The sequence below is a fragment of the Phyllostomus discolor genome, chromosome X (assembly GCF_004126475.2).
Source record: "Phyllostomus discolor isolate MPI-MPIP mPhyDis1 chromosome X, mPhyDis1.pri.v3, whole genome shotgun sequence".
NCBI classification, from domain to species: Eukaryota; Metazoa; Chordata; class Mammalia; order Chiroptera; family Phyllostomidae; genus Phyllostomus; species Phyllostomus discolor.
This window is the reverse complement of record NC_050198.1, coordinates 19,010,329-19,032,944: the sequence shown is the minus strand read 5'-3', so window position 1 is coordinate 19,032,944 and position 22,616 is coordinate 19,010,329.

Below are 22,616 nucleotides of genomic sequence, written 5' to 3'. Positions count from 1 at the left end.
ATAAGATCTCATTTCGAGGTCACAATTTTGGTGAAATGGACCAGTGTGGAACAGGTTCCTGCTAGTCACGAAAAACAAGCAGTGAGAAAAAAAAATTCCATAATGAGATTGGACACTGGTTACTGACAAGGTCAGCAGAAGTGGGCATCTAATTTTTCTTGCAATGTTTTGAGACATGACTGCTCTCCAGAATATCTTTCTAAATTAATTTCTGAAATCAGGATTCCATCACAGTTAAGTCATTCTCTGAAGGAATTCAAAAAAGTTGCAACCAGCATTAACTATTCTAACACACTATAATCTAAACTATAACTACAGCCATAACTATTTTAACCATTGTGTTCTAACCAACTATAACTATACCAAGGAAGGACTCTGAGGAAAGTGTAGGAACTTTGCAAATGATAGTTTAAGACCAGTTTGAAACACACAGCCACTGTGGAAAACAGTATGGAATTTCCTCAGAAAACTAAAAATGGAATTGCCTTTCCATTTTGACCCAGCAATTCCACTGCTGGGATTATATCCTAAGAGCCTTGAATCACCAATCCAAAAGAACCTATGCACCCCAATGTTCATAGCAGCACGATATACAATAGCCAAGTGCTGAAAGCAAAGTAAGTGCCCATCAGTAAATGAGTGGATCAAAAAAGTGTGGTACATTGACATAATGGAATACTACACCACAGAGAAAAAGAAGGAGCTCCTACCCTTTGGGACAGCATGGATGGACTGGAGAGCATTATGCTAAATGAAATAAGCCAGGCATTGAGGGACAAATACCATATGATCTCACCTTTAACTGGAACCTAATCAACAAAAGAAAAAAGCAAGCAAAATATAACCAGAGACATTGAAATTAAGAACAATCTAACAATAGCCAGAGGGGAGTGGGGAGGGGACTTGTGGGGAGAAGGGTTTTCAGGAACTACTATAAAGGACACATGGACAAAACTAAGGGGGAGGGTGTAAGCAAAGGAGGGAGGTGGGTTTGGCTGGGGTTGGGGGGAATGGTGGGGGGAAAATACAGACAACTGTAATTGAACAACAATCAAATAATTAAAAGAAAGAAAGAAAGAAAGAAAGAAAGAAAGAAAGAAAGAAAGAAAGAAAGAAAGAAAGAAAGAAACACTCATAGAAATCAGCAGTTTCTGATCCTACATTCTTCTTCACTCATTGCACCTTTAAAAATATCCCTTTCTTTTGAGCATTATATTGAGATTGATTAAATTGATAACTCTGTTGAGGTGAGGTAGGGAGAAATCCTACCCATTAATCTATGAGCATGTGCACTGGCCACTTTGAACGAATGTAACAATGCTTTTTTACATGTAAAGTAATAGGCAGAGGCCATATAATTGACCTTATATGTATACCTTCCCTTTCATTCCAACAATATATCACTACATAATAAACCTATTGCTTTTCAATACACAAATCATGTTATATTAAAATCCTAGAGTTAAGAACCATATGATTTCACTCATGTGTGGGATATAAACCTGAAACTCATAGACACAGACAACGGTATGGTGGTTACCAGAGGGAAGGGGGTGGGGAGTAGTTAAGGGTAAAGGGGGTCAAATATATGGGAACGGAGGATAATTTGACTGTGGGTGGTGGGTGCACATGCAATGTACAGATCACGTATCATAGAAATGTACACTTGAAACCTATACAATCTTATTAACCAATGTGACCCCAATAAATTTAATCACACAAACATATTTTCCCATTGACTAAAGTAAGGCTTAAAAAGTTGAAATATTCCCTAAGATTTCATCGTTGCTAACTGCACAGTTAACACTTTACCCTGAAACTTCTGATAGCTAGTTTTGTGTACTTTTCAATAGTTTTAAACTTGAAGTCGTTAATATTCTGGAATTTATATTTGTCCATAGTGGGAAGTAAAATCCAATTATTCTTTAACATACACAGTGGTTTTTACCATCATCATTGTTTGGAGGATTCATAATTTTCCAATGATTTCCATGTGACTTTTGTCATTTTTTTTTTTTTTTGAGTTCCCATGTAGCTTTCGGATCTGCTTCCAGGCTCATTCCGTTCATTTGAGCAAGCATTACAACCACTGTGCTAATGGCACATGGTTTTTCTTACTGTAACCTTATAATAATTTTTAATAATGCTAGGATAGTCTCATTCCTTATTCAACAACAAATTAACTGTGGTACTCTTGGGCATTTATTTTACCTTTTCCAGTTTAGAATCCATTAGTCCAGTTCCATAAACTTCTTATTCAGATATTTAAAAAATGAAATTACATTAAATTTAGAGGTTAATTTAGACCTTGGTGTCACGATGAACATGACATAGCCTTCGCATTCGATAAGCACCTTTATTTTCCAAGTGAGCTTTCTGCAATGTAACAGCCTGGTCACTCATTTCTACTTCAGTAGTGACATTGGTAGTCTAGAAATCAATAAAAATGTATAGAAATTATTTCAATGGGTTTTGTTAAAATAAACACAGCAGCAATTATTGGGCTTGCTTAGAGAATATACACCTTTTCTCAAATTAATGAGAATCAATTGCTGTACTCTTGGTTATTTGAAGTTAGTCCCCCAATTCTTTTTGTTATTTAGTGATAGTTATTAAAATAGGACCTGATTTTCCCTGAATGTCTGAACTTTATATTTCCCAAATTAAGATATTTTTATAGAATTTATATTTTAACTTAAAATACTCTGCAGATTTTATACTCAGGTGCATGTATATGAATGTATGTATGTATGTTTATATCTATCTATATTTAATTTCCAATAAACATTTTTTCACATTCTTAAATTTCTTTTTATTGCATTTTTTAAATTTTCTATTGTATTTTTTCCACTACCATTTAACCTCCTTATGCCCCCTCTGCCCACAATCACCCTACTGTTGTCCATGTCCATGAGTCCTTTTTTTTTTCGCTTGATCCCTCCACCCCCTAACCTCCCCACCCCCCATAGCTGTCAGCCTGCTCTTTATCTATGACTCTGTCTCTATTTTGCTTGTTATTCCAGATCGTTCATTAGATTCAACATATAAGTGAAGTCATATGGTATTTGTCTTTCTCTGCCTGGCTTATTTCACTTAGCATAATATTCTCCAGGTCCATCTATGCTGTCACAGGAGGTAAAATTTTCTTTTTTGTGGCCAAATAGAATTCCATTGTGTAAATGTTCCATAGTTGTTTTATCTGCTCATTTACTCATGGACACTTGGGCTGCTTCCATATCTTGGCAATTGTAAATAACACTGCAATGAACATAGGGGTGCTTATGTTTTTTCAAATTAGTATTTTGAATACATCTGATAAGGGGTTAATGTCCAAAATTTATAAAGAATGTACAAAACTCAACACCAAAAAAACAACCAACCCAATTTAAAAAATAGGGAGAGGACCTGAATAGACACTTCTCTAAATAGGACACATAGATGTTCAATAGACATATGATAAGATATTCAATGTCACTAATCATCAGAGAGATGCAAATTAAAACCACAACAAGATATCACCCCACACCTATCAGAATAGCCATCATCAATAAATCAACAAACAAGAGCTGGAAAGGATGTGGAAAAGGGGAACCCTTTTGCACTGCTGGTGGGAATGCAGACTGGTGCAACCACTGTGGAAAGCACTATGGAGATAACTCAAAAAATTAAAAATATATTCTTTGCCATTACCATTTATCGCCCTTATACCCTCCTCCCCCACAATCACCACACTATTGTCCATGTCCGTGATTACTTAGGAAAACACCAATCATTGAAAAAAAATCACATGTAGCCCTGATCAGTGTGGCTCAGTTGGTTGGAGTATGTCCCGTGACCTGAAAGTTGTGGGTTTAATTCCTAGTTAGGGCACATGCTTAGGTTGCAGGTCCCAGCACATACAATCCCTGGTCCAGACATGTATGGCAGACAACCAATCGGTGTTTCTCTATCATATCAGTGTTTCTCTCTCTCCCTTCCTCTCTCTTTAAAAACAAAGTAAAAATATATTTGGGTGAGGATGAAAAAAAATTTACATATACAGGGTCCGACAGAAGTAAGGCCTGCTTAAGTGTGGTTGGTAGGGGAATACTATGGGTGTAATAATTTATTGTTTTAATTTGAACATTTCACCTAAAATGTCCTATGGCGTGCTTGAGTGTGATATTCTTATGCTACAGAATGGCATGCTTATGATTTTGTAATAAAAGATTTTGTAATGAAAAGGGGGTGTTTTGGGGGCTGGACCCTGTATATTTTCAGAGACAGTCTTTGATATTAAAGTGAATGTCTCTTATACCTGCACCATCTTTTCTATAGATTTGTCACATAGATGCCTCATCGTGATATCACCAACCTGAGAATCCTATAGAAAATATCATTTCCAAGCATCACACAATAAAGCAAACCATCCTTCAATTATACTGTGCTATTTTCCATAAGGGATACTCATAGCTGGTTTTGATTTGTTGTTTTCTTGGATGTTTTTGATATTTAGACTAGTAAGTCATATTTGTTAACTTCGAATAACCAATAAAAACTACATGAGGCATTATTCCAATTATACAAATGAAAACTCAGGGCTTAATGATTAAGTAACCAGCCCAAGGCAATACAGTTAATAAGTGGAAGACATTAGAAAACTGTTGTGTCTGACATCAAAGTTTTAAATATTTTTGTATACCTTTCCATGAATAATAAAGTAAAAATAATTCTAATGAATTTGTGGCTAAATGCTAATCATGCACTTACTGATTTGAGAGACGATCTAAAGTTTAGATTGACATTTTAGCTGCTCACATGGACGTGTGTTCGCTGACATTGAAAGACCTTTAAAAACTTAAGGCTCTCAGGGCCCACCATCACTGTTCATGCATTTCTTAAACTAATGTTCACAAGTGCGGAAGAGAAGAGCTATCCCCACAGACAAGTAAAAACTTATGAAACCAGGAATATTTAAAACTAATGACCTCAATGTGAGTCATATACTTGAGTGTCTTTGAGTTAAGTATGCTTTGGAGCATTTTTAATTATTATGTTTTTCTATAGAGAAAGAAGACTGGAAAAAAATATATTTCATTAGTTATGGAACATATTGTGAGTAGGTAGACTTAAAAGGTCATAAGTTTCACACAAGAAGAACCCATCCATTTCATTGTCGAGTGAAGTAAGGATGCAATCATTTCAATTATTCCTGAAGAACTAGAAGTAATTACCAAAACTAATTATATTGGTCTGGCCTGAGGTTAACAGCTGGGAAAGAGTGACACCTGGCTCTCTACAGAGGACAAGCAATTAGAAATGTTTGCTCGAACTCATTGTGAATGGAGTTTATGAAAATTAAATTTAGTTAACGTGCCCAAAGTTTGAAGTAAGCACTTCAATGGATAATATGTAAAATTTTAGGATCAGGGTATCAGATGTGTTATGAATTGATAGGTAGCAACATCATAGCTTCCCGCCGAATAAAAGGTTAACTTTCCAATTTAATTTTTTCAGGGTAGAAATTCTCATCAGATGTGAAGTGGCAGCTTAGGGTAGAAGCAGATGCAGCAATTTTCAGCATAACTTATCTTGGTCCCCAGAGTCTCATACAAGAGGAACTCAGATGCTGGTGAGATGAATGACGCAAGGTAAGATCAATTCACGCTATCAAATTGCCCCTTTGACTCAGGTCTTCAGTCACCACACGGAAATAACTTCAACAAATGAAATACTTCCATTTCAGGAAATGTTTATTAACCTTGCACTCTCCCTGTTCTTGACTCAAATGCGGCACCAGAAGAGGAAAATACTGTTGACCCGGCAACAACACATGTTTGAACTGCACGGGTTCACTTATACAAAAATTTTTTTTAAGATTTTATTTCTTTATTTTTAGAGAGGGAAGGGAGGGAGAAAGAGAGAGAGAGAGAAAGAAACATCAATGTGCAGTTGCTGGGGGTCATGGTCTGCAACCCAGGCATGTGTCCTGGCTGGGAATCGAACCTGCAACACTTTGGTTCGCAGCCTGCGCTCAATCCACTGAGCTACACCAGCCAGGGCCAAAAATTTTTTTAATAAATACTTTAAATGCATTTCCTTATTATTTTCTCAATGATTTTTTTAGCTTACTTTATTGTAAGAATACAGTATATAATACATAAACATACAAAACATGTATTAATATACTGTTTATGTTATCCGTAAGAATTCCTGTCAACATTAGGCCATTAGGCTATTAGGAAAGCTTTTGTAGAGTCAAAATTACACGTGGGGTTTTGATGGCACAAAAAGATCAGTGCCCCCAACCCACACATTGTTCAAATGTCAACTGTTCTTTCCTAAAGGAAAAAAACAGACTTTCCCTGAACAGTACCCCTAACCTCAGCTTTCTAGTGTCCAAAAGAAGCCCAGCTTTCTGGTGTTGGAAAGGATCGCATTCCCCACCCCCTGGCTAATTTAAAGATCTTTTTATCTCGAGATTAGTCTGACAGGCAATTAGGTGGCACACAGGGTTGTTAGCCAGACAAAGCAGAAAAAGTTAATGTTTTATTTCAAAAAAGCATGGGTACCTGGGTGATATTTTAAATTTATGTCTATGTTTAGTTAGAAGTTTTGCTATGCTCTAATATGAATGCTTCATAATCTAGTAGTTTGCATGCCAGTTCTCTCTTCATTTACCAACTTTGATGGACCATGGAGTTTCTGTGATAGATCTTCATGAAAATGTTAAGGAATACCGGTGTGGTGAGGAGGATTAGCTGCTTCTAACTATCATGAAGATTTTAAAGAAAGAAAATTATAAATTCAGAGTTTTATTTTCATATTTCATTACATTTATTAGGTTGATATTGGTTAATAAGATTATGTCAGTTTTAAGTCTACATTTCTATGATTCATGATCTCTATATTGTATTGTGTGTTCACCACCCAAGGTCAAATCGTCTTCTGTCATCATATATTTGATCCCCTTTACCCTTTACTACCCCCACCCAATTTCCCCCTGGTAACCACCCTACTGTTGTCTGTGTCTGAGTTTTTGTTTGTTGTTCTTTGTTCATGTGTTACTTTCAGTTTTATAACCCACGTATGCGTGAAATCATCCAGTTCTTGATGTTTTCTGACTGACTTGTTTTGCTTAGCACGATATCCTCAAGCTCTATCCATCACAAAATTCCTAGCTCATGGCAGCATTATCATGTTCCCAGAAGCTCTTAACTCAAAGACTTGAGATTAGCACAGGCAAAAAATCATGTATTAATACAAAGTCTAATTTTGTGGGATATTAGATTATAGTCTAGATTTATTTCACAAACTCATATACATTTCTTATGTAAGAGTTATAGGAATAACAATAGGACCCTGAAAATAAGGTGCTACTATTTGAGAGGATTTGGGGGACCTCGGAGTACCCAAATCTTGCTTACCCTCCCTTGCTAGTTAGTAGAAGCATCCTCTGTCCCACGTGAGGCGAAGCTTTATTCAGATATACCATACAATCTACCTACCTAAGGTATACAATTTGATGTGCCTACTCACAGGTATGAACAATGATCACCAGTCAATTTTAGAACAATTTTATCTGCTTAAAAAGAAAAAAAACCCTGGCTGGTGTAGCTCAGTGGATTGAGGTCGGGCTGGGAACCAAAGTGTCCCAGGTTCGATTCCCAGCCAGGGTACTTGCCTGGGTTGCAGGCCATAACCCCCAGCAACCGCACATTGATGTTTCTCTCTCTCTCTCTCTCTATCTCCCTCCCTTCCCTCTCTAAAAATAAATAAATAAAATCTTTAAAAAATAAAAAAAGAAAAAAAAAGAAAAAAATGTATGAGGTATCTAAAGCAGTCAAACTTTTAGAAACAGAGAGGAGAATGGTTTTTGCCTGGGGCAGGGGCAGGGAGGTGGGGAACAGTGGTTTTTCAATGGATACAGAGTTTCGGTTTTGCAAGATGAAAAAGTTTTAGAAATCTGTTGCACAACATTGTCCATATAGTTAATACTACTGTACTGTACATTTAAAGGGTTAATATGGTGAAATTTTGTTATATGTTTTTTACTGCAGTAAATACCCTTCAGTAATCAACTGTCTATTCACTCATTTCTCCCCGCCTGCCCGCAAACTTTAAGTATCCACTTACTTTCTGTATAGTTTCCCCTGTTCTGGACATTTCACATAGAAGGAATCATATAATATGTGGCCTTTTGTGACTGGCTTCTTTCAATGAACATCATGTTTTGAAGGTTGATCTATGTGGTACATGTTTCAGTATTTCTCCATTCCTTTTATTGATAGAATAATATTTCATTGTGTGGGTATTCCCCTTTGGATAATGCATTCATCAGTTTATGGAAATTTGCGTTGTTTTGACCTTTTCACCAAGATAAGTAATGCTGCTATGAACATTTAGTTCTCTTGGGTATATACATAGGAGTGGAATTGCTGTGTCCTATGGTAACTGTATTTCACTCAGAAGAGCTGTCAAACTTTTTATATTTCCATTTGCAGTGGATGATGGTTACCACTTTCCCACACATTAACCAACCCATTATTTCCCTTTTGCTCGATTATAGCCATCCTAGTATATGTGAAGTGGTATCCAGTTGTGGTTTTGATTTGCATTTCCCTGGTGACTTATGATGTTGAACACATTTCCACGTGCTTATTGGACTATCTTGTAGCTTCTTAGGAGAAATGTCCACTCTTATCCTTTGTAATTTTTAAATTGCACAGTCTGCCTTTATTATTAATGAGCTGTATGGGGTTTTTATACACTCTAGATAACTGTCCTGATCAGATATACAATTTACAAATAGTTTTTCCATTCTGTGGGTTACCTTTCCTCTTTATTAATGGTTTTTTTTTTTTTTGGAAGCACAAAAGTTTTTAACTGTTGTGCTTAATCAAATTTCTATTGACAATATTTTGTAAATTAGAGGCTACGAGTTTTATACTTTTTGTTAAAGTTATTCCTGAATATTTTATTATTTTGATGCTATTATAAATGAAGCTTTTTGTTAAATTCATTTTCAACTTTTCATTGATTTGTTGAGTGTTCTTTTTTAATCATAAAAGGGGTTTGAATTTTGTCAAGTGCTTTTACTGCAACTGTTAACATGACCATGCATTTTTGTTTTTTCTTTTATTAATAAACATTAACTCATTTTTGTATGTTAAACTGTCATTGTATTCTGGGATAAATCTCCCTTTGCCATGGGATATAATTCTCCTTATATATTTTTGAATTTTGTTTGTTAGTATTTTGTTGAAGAATTTGGCATCCATAACCATAATGCATATTTGCATGTAATTTTATTTTCTAGTGATGTCTTCATCTTGTTTTGGTATCAGAGTTATACTGGCTTCGTGGAGTAAGTTGGAAACTACTCCCTTTTATTTTTTGGAAGAGTTTGTAAGTAATTGACCTTAATTATTATTTAAATATTTGGCAGAACTCACCAGCAAAGCCATCGGAGCCTAGGCTTTTCTTTTTGGTACTTTTTTGATTACTAACTCAATGCCTTTCCTTGATATAGACTGCTCAGTATATCTGTCTCAGCCTCAGTAAATTCTAGTAGTTTGAATCTTTGTAGGCGTTTGTCCACTTCATCTGTTATATAATTTTTAGCAAAAAGTTGTCTATAGTATTCCTTTCTAATTATTTTTCCCTGTAGGGTGAGTATTAATGCCATTTCATTCTCTTTTTTCTTGGTCAGTCAAGATTTGATAATTTTGTTGATCTTTAAAAAAAAGCTTTTGGTTGGATTGACTTTTCTCAGTTTTTCTATTTATTTATTCAAATTGATTGGGGTGACATTGGTTAATAGGATCATATAGGTTTCAAGTATACATTTCTCTGAGACTAGATCTGTAACTTGCACTGTGTGCCTACCACCTACAGTCCACCCATCTTCCGTCGCCATATATTAGGCCCACTTCTACCCATCATCCCCCAACCCCTTCCCTTTGGCAACCACAACAGTGCTCTCTGTGTTCATGAGTTTCAGTTTTATATCCCACATATGAGTAAAATCATATGGTTCTTAGCTTTTTCTGAGTGACTTATTTCACTTAGCATAATATTCTCAAGGTCCATCCATGTTGTCACAAATGGCAGTATTTCGTCTTTTCTTATGGCTAAATAGTATTTCTTTGTGTATATAAGGTCTGTCTGGAAAAAGTCTAGCCATTGTTAATATAATGAGGATGGTTTGAGCATCATGGATGTAACCTGGCAGCCAAGGAGAGTGGACCGCAAAGCACATGCGTGAATGACTTCACTGTACTAGTCAGTGGGGGCAGTAGGTGCTGTTGATTGAGCACGTGTACTGTGTGGTGCCACATTCAAAAAGAGTGAGTAGAGCAATGAATCTGCATCAGATTTTGTGTGAAGCTTGAATATTCCTCTGCAGAAACTATTCAGATGATTCAGAAGGCTGCAACTGTGGGCAACTGGTGATTGGCAGCTTCATCACACCAACACTCCTGCTCATGCATCATGTCTCCTACAGAGTGTTTGGGTGAAACATCAGGTCACCAAGTGACACAGCCCCGCTCCAACCCAGATTTGGTGCCCTGTGACTTCTAGCTTTTTCCAAAGCTAAAATCACCCTTGGAAGGGAAGAGATTTCAGACCATCGATGATATTCAGGAAAATACGACGGGGTAGCTGCTGGTGATTAGAAGAACTGTGTGAGTTCCCAAGGTGCCTACTTTGAAGGGGCCTGAGGCATCCTTGTCCTATGTACAATGTTTCTTGTATCTTGTATTTTCTTCAATAAAGGTCTCTATTTTTCATTGACATGGCTGGATACCTTCTGGACAGACCTGGTATGTACCACACCTTCTTTATCCAATCCTCCTCTATTAAAGGACACTTTGATTGTCTCCATGTTTAGGCCACCATGAATAACGCTGCAATGAACATAGGGGTGCATATGTTGTTGTAAATACATGTTTTTGAGTTCTTCAGGAAGATACCCAGGGGAAGAATTGCAGGGATATATGGGAACTCTATTCTTAAATTTTTGACAAACTGCCATGCTGTTTTCCACAGTGGCTGTACATTCTATTTCATTAATTTTTCTTCTAAACTTAATTGTTTTCTTCCTGCTACTTGCTTTAGATTCAGGTTGTTCTTCACTTTCCATTGTCTTAGGTGAAAGATTAGATTGCTATAATTTGCTATAAACGTAGCATTGCTAAATGCTACGTTTTTCTAACGTAGGCATTTATAGCTGTACACTTCCCTTTAAGCATAAGTTTAACTGCATCCCATAAGGTTTGGTATGTTGCAGATTTATTTTTATTCATCTAAAGTATTTTCTAATATCCCTTTTGATTATTTTTTAGCTCATCATTATGTAGGAATGTTTTTCAATTTCCACATTTTTTTTTAGTTTCTCAAAATGCTGCTATTGATTTCTGCTTCCATGACAGTGTGATTGTGGAAGATACTTGGTATAATTTCTTTTTTTTTAAGATTTTATTTATTTATTTTTAGAGAGGGAAGAGAAGGAGAAAGAGAGAGAGAGAAACATCAACGTGTGGTTGCTGGGGGCCTTCGCCTGCAACCCAGGCATGTGCCCTGACTGGGAATCAAACCTGCGATGTTTTGGTTCCCAGCCCGAGCTCAATCCACTGAGCTACACCAGCCAGGGCTTGGTATAATTTTTATACTTTTATATTTATAAAGGCTTATTTTAACCAGATATGGTCTATTTTGGAGGATGTTCCTTTGCATTTGAGAATATATACTCTGTTCTTGTTGAGTGGAATGTTCCAGGGTTTATTGTTAGATGTAGTTGAATTATGGTATTATCCAAGATATTTATTATTATTTTTTGTTTATCTTCTACATAGTTGTTCCATCCATTATTGAAAATGTTGGGTTGAAGTTTCAACTACTGTTACTAAATTGCCTAATTCTCCTTTCATTTCTGTCTATTTTTTTCATCTGTTTGGTACTGGGTTATTAGATGTGTATATGTTTATAATTATTATACCTTCCTAATGGATTGACCCTTTATCATTACAAAATGAACCACTTTACCTGAAGTAATATTTTTAAGTCTGTTTTATTTGATATTTGTACTGCTACTACAGTTCTCCTTTGCTCTCTGTATGGGTATATACACCCAAAGCGGCCTACCAGGTACTGTGCCACTTTGCTAGTAGTGGAACGTATAAGATGAAAGAACTTGTCCTTGCCCTGACTGGTGTGGCTCAGGGGGTTGAGCATCATCCCACAAACCAAAATGCTGCCAGTTCGATTCCCAGTCAGGCCACATGCCTAGATTGTGGGCCTGGTCCCCAGCACATGTGGGGCACGTGCAATAGGCAACCAATTGGTGTTTCTCTCACATAGTGATGTTTCTCTCCCTCTCTTTCTTTCTGTCTTCCTCGCTCTCTAAAAATAAATAAATAAAATCTTTTTTAAAAAAGAATGTATTCTTTATTTTGGAAAAGAGGCCTCAACATGCCCCACACCAATGGACCCTCTAAACTTTGATGATATTTCAGGAACTTGGATCCTTCGGGAGTTTATCTTCTACCCTGTTGAGGGCACATGCCTTATAAGCACCTCCAAGGTATTCAGCACTTCTTCATAATATGGTCTAATTCACATGATATCATTGGCATAGTGAACCATACAATATAGTGTCCTGAAGTATGTCCAGATGGTCCAGTTCCACTCTGTTTTATAACACAGGGCAGGAGAGCCTCTATTCCAAGTAAATGTGAACTCTTCTTGATAGGAATGAACGAGAATGCATCCTCCACATTAATGGTCATGTATACTAAGACCGTGTTAATCTGCTTTAGCAAAATAATGTACCTGTATGAACAGCTGCAATCGGGGCTAATACCTGCTTGTACCTGTAGTTCACTAACACATCATCCAGAGTCTGTCTGGGTGTTGAGTTTCCAGACTAGTAAACGAAATGGAAATATGGTGGGAAATACAACCGCCGCAACATTTAGGTATATACAGGTGGCACATCTGATCGCTTGCATTCACCCTGGGATGATGATGCATGCATATGAGCTTATATCTATATATTTATGTCTGTATCTGCATTGATGTCTGTTTTACTATCTCAGCTGACTGAATGGAGAAGGTGTTAGAGGAAGTTTCAGAGGGCCCACACTATAATAGATCTTTCTTCTCAGGAAAAAAAAAAACCCTAATATGAGATTTATGCTAATCCCCATGAATGTCCATTTAAATTATACATTCAGGAAATAGAGACATTACCATTAGATGGGTCATTGAACCCAGTGAACATTATAAGCCTGACTAGGACACAACACCACACATTACCTGGTCCCTATACATCCCTTCATCGACAGGGGTGGAATGATGATGTATTAGGTCCACAAGTATCTACAAGCACCAATAAAATCTGAGAGCTCATGGCCAAGAGTACTTGAATTATTTGAGTGTTTGTATTTCCCCAGTGTACAATTACCCAAGTAAATGGATACAGATGCTTTGGGGATGCAGTAGGAGGCTAATTACCACATTCCTTTGTTACAGAATCCTTTCTCCTGGGGAACCAGATTCTCTTTCAGTCAATGGATTTCTGGTCTAAAGGCTGGTTGTGATTCATGAACTAGGCAAGGGATCATGACATTTTGGCAGGTGGCTGTGCCCTGTTATTCAACTTTTATTTATTCTAGTTTTATAAGGTGTTCAATGCCGTTATTGGCCACTCATCTTTCTTGCCTCTAAGGATGTCATTTTCCAGTAACTATCTCTATAAATCTCTGTAGATCGGGCCACCTTTGCTGTCACTCTAACTTTGCAGTTTATCAAAATAATTGTGCCAACCTTGTCTCTAATGTTTAAGCACAGTCGCATGATCTCTTATTTTGGAAACTATCATCCTCATTGTTATCCGGTAGCTCATTTCACTAGCAGAATTTCCGGCTAGCCCTTTCCTGCTGATTGATGATATCCACCACTGAGCTGAACAATGATGTGGTTGCCCCTGTCACTAGAACATTCCTTGCTGCTCTGGTAAGCAGCATATTACCATATTAGCTCTCCATATACCAAAATTATCTGGTGATATTACACCCTTGTAGAACCTATCACTCTAGCATGTCCTCTTCTCAGAGGCTTTTGATACCTTCTTCCACTCTCTGTCCTGGCAGTTCTAACGTTTCTACTTTACTTGGCGTGACCCAAGAGAACTTCTCCAAACTTCTAAGAGTCACGTTAGCAGCAAGTTAATAGCTCTTTCAGGCTCCTCCCTAGGGAGTTAAATTCAGAACTCTGGAAAATACACTCTATATTATTCAAGTATATGTCCAGCACTCCTATCCTCTTCTTTCAGCACATTCAGGATCCCATTCAAGAAGTGATTTTTTTTCTGGCTGGCGTAGCTCAGTGGATTGAGCACGGGCTGGGAACCAAAGTGTCCCAGGTTCGATTCCCAGCCAGGGTACATTCCTGGGTTGCAGGCCATAACCCCCAGCAACCGCACATTGATGTTTCTCTCTCTCTCTCTCCCTCCCTCCCTTCTCTCTCTAAAAATAAATAAATAAAATCTTTAAAAAATAAAAAGAAGTGATTTTTTTGGCCCTTGCTGGTATATTTTGGCCAGACCATGCATCCATGCAGCTTCTTTGGGATATGGTCTCTTTCTTCCAGGGCCAACCAAACATTTCTCTGGCCAGGTAATACTGGAATTTAACTCCAGTTTTTGAACCAATGGCCAAGGTGAGTGGCAGAGCTAATTTCCAAAGGGGACTTCTCTTGCTTGCAAGACAGAGGCCTTTGCAACTTCTTTAAGGAACGTGGGAGTGAGAGACTTTACCAGGAAAGAGTAGGCCCCTTCTGCGTGGCCAAAGGGCTCAGGGGAATATGGAGAGTCAAGATTTTCCAGGGCATCAATTTAGGTGTTTCCCATATCATACTCAGGGTCCAACGCTTTCCAATAGGGACCTGAACCTGGCATGGCAGATCCACGTTGCCTGAGAAGTCAAATATATTTCAAACTCTGCTACTCTTGGCAGTGGGCTTGATCCTCAACTTGTTCTTCCCTCTTCCAGCAGGATATGAAACACTTTTTATGTTGCTAATAAGGCCCTTCTAGCTTCACACTAATCCTTCAGTTATGATTAATTACTCTCAATCTTTCATTGTCTCTTTCAAGAGTTTTATGTCAACAGAAACAGAATCTTATTCACTTATAATTAGTATTTCCCCTTGTGTGGCCACCCTTCAAGGCCAGGCAGGTTCATGGTGTTCGTGCAGATGGAAAAATATTCACGGAACTGTTGGGATGTCGGGCATGCCTTTATTCACGTCATGGGTGGGTGAGCCATGCATGCTGCAAGCTGCATGTCTACCTGAGTGTCTCATGTCATGGCCCTTGCTCCCTAGCATGGCACCCATCGTGACACCTGTCTCCTTACATGTCTCTCATCATCATTGTCTCCAGCAGGGAGCCCCTACCTGTTTAAGTACTAGAGGGGAACAAAGCAGGCAAGATGCTAGAAATTATATAACATAACACAATTCTGTATATGCAAGCCCACTTCATGTTATGGGAACGGTTTGTCAGACCCAGTCTCAAGGCTATGAGAACAGTGGTTATCAGGCCCCTCCAAGGATATGGGAAACAGCTTCCCTTAGTTACCCAGACACCTGGGCAAGGAAGCCAGACTGCCTCCACTTACCCTACACCCCTATACTTATCATCGGTCCAGTATATTACCCCAGCTAGTGCCTGCCCTTCCATGGTACACTGTTCTGGTTCACCACGGGTGAAAGTTCTAACTACTGGCACGCTACCATGGGCTTTCAGGGCCCCATCTGCCTCCAGTAATCAACTTCTCCTCGCTAGCTGAGCCACGGGTGATTAGTTCCAAAGTATCCTCTTAACATCTTCTTTCTGCCAACAATCCAGGTACCGACTATTGCAAGTCAGGTCTCCTTGAAAGGAGACTCTGAGATGGAGATTACTACTCAGGCATTATTCTTCATACCTTGTGGAGAGCCAAAGTCAGCAACAGTGTGTAGCAGAGAAAGAAGATGGGCCATGATGCTGTCACAACAAAGGACTTGGCCAATCTCACAAGGAACTCTGAGATTAGGATGACCCTGCAGGGTAGCCCCACACTTGGAATGTAAACCGAGCCTTTATATTTTTGACATTGATCCATCATTGAATGTGGGCGTGACCACACACAAGGCAACACTCTTCAGTTGAGGGCAATAATAAGGAGAAGGACTCACCTGTTACCTACGATATTCCTGTCAGCTGGGGGATGACTATTTCAGGACAGGCATACCCTGTGTTATTGCACGTGGCTTTATTGCGCTTCACAGATGTATTTTTGTAGCAAAATGAAGCCAAGGACCCTCCGCCAGCAAACAAGATTACGACGCACTCTGTCGAGGTGGTCAGGAACGGAAGCTGCGAGGTATCTCCGAGGTATGCCTGGGTTGTGGATGAAGGATTTGGTGGCAGCACCCAGGGCGCACTGTAATACACAGTCAGAATTGTTCTATTTTCCTGCAAGTTTTATTCGCAAAGACTATTGTATTTGTATACCCACACCGGCTTTTTTGGGTTGGTAATGTCTTACTATATCTTTATCTTTATCCGTTGAAACTTTCCATTCTCTTTGGGTTATTTGTGTCTCTTTTAAATAACATATCTTTAAAAATGATCCTGCTTAAAAGCTAAGAATTTTCTCATCTTCTCATGTTCCTTACCCACGGCTCATACTGCTACTATGTTAATAATTTATAAATTGTGAGACTGGTTTTCATGGATATACTGTCTCCTTTTTCTTTTCTGTTATATTTATTTCTTTATTTTTAAATACACAATTTCATGAGGATATTTGTTCAGAATTACTGCCATATGACTTGCAGTATTACTTGGAGATTTTTTCCCCCTTCTTTAAATAATGTACTAAAATTTGTTTTTTTGTTAATGTGGGTTTTACATGGCAAATTTTCTGTGGTCTTGTGATTCCTAAAAATATTTTAACTATGATTTCATGATTTAATGATAATTTCATTAAAAATGACAAATTGCAGCCCTGGCTGGCGTAGCTCAATAGATTGAGCGCGGGCTGCAAACCAAAGCATCGCAGGTTCGATTCCCAGTCAGGATACACGCCTGGGTTGCGGGCCACATCCCCAGTGGGGGCCATGTGAGAGGCAACCACACACTGATGTTTCTCTCTCTCTCTCTCTCTCTCTCTCTCTCTCTCCCTCCCTCTCTTCCCCTCTCTAAAAAATAAATAAATAAATAAAATCTTTAAAAAATGACAAATTGCAAGTTCAAAATTTTGTAACCTTCAGATTATTAAAAATCATCTTCTATTTCATCTTGAAAGTAGTTTAGTTGGGAAGTCTAATGCTGCATATGAGACATAGTCTTTTCACTAAAAGATCTTTACAAATTCTTCTTCGTCTTGGATATTCTTAAACTTTACTAAATTTTTGTTTTTCTTCATAATCTTTGTCACTCAATGAGTTATTTCATCCTGACATTCTTTATTCCTTATATTTATAAATTTATTTCAGGATTATATTTTATGAGACATATATCCAATATTTCTTCAAATATTTCTATATATTTTTCATTATCCAGGATTACTATTAGTTGGATTTTAGAATTTCTACTTCTATATAATTTATATGTTTTTAACTTTTGTTTTATACTTTTTATTCTTTTGTACTTTTTCCTTCTAGGGCAGTTTCTCAGCCTGAGTATTAAACTGACAAAAGTTTCTTTAACTGTGTACATTCTACTGTTTATCTGGTTTCATCTACTATTACATTTCCATGTTAATATTTCCCCTTTGTTCTTTTATTACAGGTTCTTATTCTTCTCTCATATTGCTAATATATTCCCTTATTTCTTTCACTAAATGTATGTTGCTTATTTACAAAGTTTAGTCCACCTGTACCCATTTTGCAGCTTATTGTTTTTTTTCTTTTAATGTAATTTCACTCCTCTGGTGTTTCATTGTTTTGGACTGTGTATGAATATTTTTATTGGGTGTGATAAATGGTGTAGATCAGGGATGTCAAACTCATTTTCACCAGGGGCCACATCAGCCTCACAGTTGCTTTCAAAGGGCTGAATGTAATGTTAGGACTGTATACATGTAACTACTGCTTAACTAGGGGCAAGGAGCTCTACATTCAGCCCTTTGAAGGCAACCGCAAGGCTAATGTGGCCCCCGGTGAAAAGGAGTTTGACACCCCTGGTGTAGATGAAGCACTGAAGGACCTGTAGCTGTAAGTAATTTAGGGTGAAGGGCAGAATGGAGAAGTCTGAGAGACCACACTTCATCTCTTCTCACAGTGTCAAGGAATTCATCACACCTGAGGTTCAGCTCAAACACTTCAGGAGAAGCAGCATTGGAAGGGTACTCCCTATAGTATAATCCACTGCACTCTTGGAGTAGAAGACCTTAACATGAAAATTGTAGATACAAACTTATTTTATAACATTAGCACAGGTTTCTATTTTAATAGTTTTTTTTAAGATTTTATTTATTTATTTTTAGAGAGGGAAGGGAGAGAGAAAGAGAGGGAGAGAGAAACATCAATGTGCGGTTGCTGGGGGCTGTGGCCCGCAACCCAGGCATGTGCCCTCACTGGGAATCGAACCTGCGACAATTTGGTTCACAGCCCGCGCTCAATCCACTGAGCTATGCCAGCCAAGGGTACAAATTTCTGTTTTATCTTACCAAGGATTCCAAATTTTATGGGAAGGAAGATGGCCACAGATGCAGGACAATTAGTAGAGCCAATTTTGGCTCCTAGGGGACCTGAGAGGACACATGGTTTCCAGTGTGACACTGTTGTGCAAAAGAGCATCTCAACAGTTCTGGTAAGCTCCGCTGTTATTTTCATATTGCCATTTTGTATTCAGCATGTGGATCTCCATTCAGGGAGGACTTCCGTGAATAATACAGAATGTATGTTGATAGCTGGCCTCATCTAAGTTTGGATAAAATTTAGCATCAACATAGTAACATCCTTACACAGTCTGTACCTAGGTATCCCTGAACAATATTTTGCATCCAAAATTCCATAAATATTAAATGATCATTGCCCCTCAGTGCCAGTTACTGGAAATTTTTGGTGCTTCAGATATTCTCAAAGCAATAAGGCATTTTTATTGCTTTCTGAGAGTTTGTATTTCAAAATGATGATTTGAACGCCATTATCATCACTTATATTTTTAAATAACACAATTATCTTATTTATAGAAAAAAATTAATCTTCTATAAAATCTACTCCTAATTAATTGTAAGAAACCATATATCTCTTATGGAATAATAACTTACTAATGGTAATGAAAATATGTATTATTCAACATTAAAATATGAAGTATGGTTTATTGTAAAAATAATCAGCTTTAATAATTAGAATATCTTTATAGTATAGTAAACATTATTTTGTTGGTTTGTTTGTTTGATAGTATCTTTGTAAAACAAATATGTGAAAACTTTATATTTAAAGAGTAAAAAATGATTACTTTGCTGAACTTGTCACTTAGTCCAAAAAAGATTCTATTCTCAAAATAATTTGTGAAGTTTCTCCTTTTTACATAATGAGGGGAGCCAGCATGCATTCTTTGGAAGATGCTCAATGGTCATAAACTCTCATTTCCTGAAATTAATCTAATTCATAGATATAGCCTAAGAACCTACAGAACTTTGCCTCCTGAAAACGTGAATGACAAACCTCCCACAAGTCACTTATTTAGAGGACATTTCTAGTGAATTAAAAAATTATTTTCAAGGTGGAGAGGGCTGGGGACATGGGCTGGGATGGGAGTAAAAGCAGAAAACTATACTTGAACAATAATTAAAATAAAATAACATAACATAAAATAAAAATTATTTTCAACAAAAGAAGTTTCTTTAGAAGGGGTACAGCACCTTCAAAGATGTCTTCTTTGCAGTACAAAACTTATTATATATATAAACCTTGGTATATATGTAATTATATTTCTCATATCTTTATGATTATATTTTCCATATAGCAAGAATGAAAAAATAATAATTAATGGAAACTGGAAACTGTCTTTTTGTTTATTTGTCTGCTTGTTTTTCTGTTTTCTTTTTTCTTCTTGAATAATCTGAATTAGCGAAATGCTTTATTTGGGTATATTCCACTTTCTATTAAAACTGTTCAGTTTTGCTCATGGCAAACAAGTCATAGATTTCAAAGAAATTATTAATATTTTAAGAAAACTGAAAGCTGCCATACATTTCATTGATAGAGAAATAAATGATATTTTCAAAAATGTAAATTTGTTTCAGGTATTAATTACTTGATGCTCAGAAAGAAGCTATGAAGGGAAATAAAATAGAATTTCATAAGCAATCTTTTAAAATATATTCTTAATAACAATTACTTAAAAAAGAATACATCTTTTACAATGTTTTAATAAAATATTGCTTGCCTGTACAAAGAAAGATATATCATTTATCTTTAATTACAAAAAACTATGGTACTTCCAAGACAATAAGTAATGCAACTCTTCAATGAACAAATTAAGTCACTTTATATGCTGGAGATTGAGACCAGATGTCTTTTATGACCTTATATTACACAATTATGATCCTGTGCTTCCATATTTTGTGAGCACCAGACCCAAGAATATCCTGAATTGAATGAATCTTTTACCATATTAGCATGGTAAAATTACATTTTCAATTAGGTATTGCTGACTGTATTATTCAGACTGCTTATACTGCCATTTGATAAGGTATTAAAGCATGATTCAAAACAAAACAAAGTTAAATGCATCCCAAAGAAATAGAAAGTACTTTGTTTTTTTTTTTCTTGGTTTAAGCTTCAGAAATCACATAACCTCTATTTGATCACTCTTTTTCAAAAACCACAAGCTCCCTATTTTGTTGTGCCCTACCCTAAACTTCATGATGTGAATGTTGTTTTCAGTGTTCTTAATTTTGCTTTTTATTTTCTTCATTTTTTTCAATTCAGTGCATTGATTTTCGAGTTCATTAGTTGTTTTAGCCCTCCTACTGTGTAGTACTATGGTCCTTGAAGAAGTTGAAAGTGTTTTGCATAGCAATTGTTCTAAGGAGTCACACCATAATGCCAATAAAAAATCAACTGCTAAATAAATGCAGAAAGTATTGTTTTAATTCTGAATGACTTTCAGAAGTCCTATGCAGATAAAAATTGTCTTCCAAAAGAAATTTTACTGGAACAGTTTACATGACAGAAGTAGTATGTTTTTTTTTTTAACTAGAGAATTTTTAAACAATAAATCAGCTCCCAAACTGTTTATGTTTAATATACAAAATAACTAACTTCATTATTTTTAGTTAAATCAATAGAGGTGACAAAGTTATGAGATCAACGAATCAGGTTTTTCTTTGTGAAGGTTGATGTGATCATCAAAGTAAACTTCACTTTTGTTTAAATCACCCAAATGTATCTTGCAACCTTGCTATAATCACTTACCAGTTATGGGAGAGTTTTTGTTGTTGTTGTTGATTGTTTCAGGTTTTCAAGATAGATGATGTCATTTGTGAACAAAGACAATTTATTTCTTCCTTTTCAATCTGTTTACCTTTTCTTTTCTTATTGCATTAGCTAGGACTTCCAGTTCAATGTTAAAAAGCAGTTTTGAGAGGAAACATCCCACCCTTTCCTTATAGTTGATTTTTGTGGAAAAGCTTGTGTTTCTCACCATTAAGTATGATGCCATCCATTTATTTTATATTTTTTAGGCTTAATCATTTCTCTGTATAAATCTTGTACACCGAAAAATTCCTTATTCACAGTTATACAATTTATATATGCTCTTGTAAATGGTAACGTTCAATAAAATCACAAATATTTATAGTCACCTCACTATAAGCAACATTACTTGAAGCTTATTTCATAAATATCTGACCTTTAGTCCCTAATAAAGAAATATCCAAGCAAGTGACACAACCTTGGATCCTGAAAGCAATTTAGCTTGTTTTATATCTAACATCCTCATTAGAACCGCAATTTCGAGATCGCCACTTTAAAACAAACCATGAATGGATCTAAAGATTACCAACTACATCATCTTGCACTGCTCTGGCCTTCTATCAGCTGAGTGCACTTAGAACAAAATACAAAATCTATAATATAGCCTCCAAATTACTATGTGACCTGAGTACTGAACGCTTCATCAGCCTCATCTCTTGCTCTTGTCTCCCCTGGTCCCCAGCTCTGCTCCAGAGCCATTACCAGTTTTTCATTCTGCCAACATGATTGCACCTGCCAGGGATGTGTAATGTGTTACTTCTTTTGCCTGGATTTCACCCATTTTCTTACTTCTCACCTGTGGTTATTTCCTACTACTTACAATCATTTTTACATAAATGTTGTTTTCATAGTGAAGATTTTTCCATCCATTTAAACTTTGATTATTACCTACACATTATAATCTTAGTTTTCTCTGCTGTTTTTCCTCATAGCACATATTACCGTTTATATTAAAAAATATTTTTGTAAAATGATTCTTGCCAAAGTGCCAGGCAAGTAGCAATTGTTTCTGCCCTGTTTGCTGATGTTGGTCTTCTTGGTTTGTTCTGTGTCTGATAGATCATGGGAATGAATAGACAGATGTTCATTTAAAG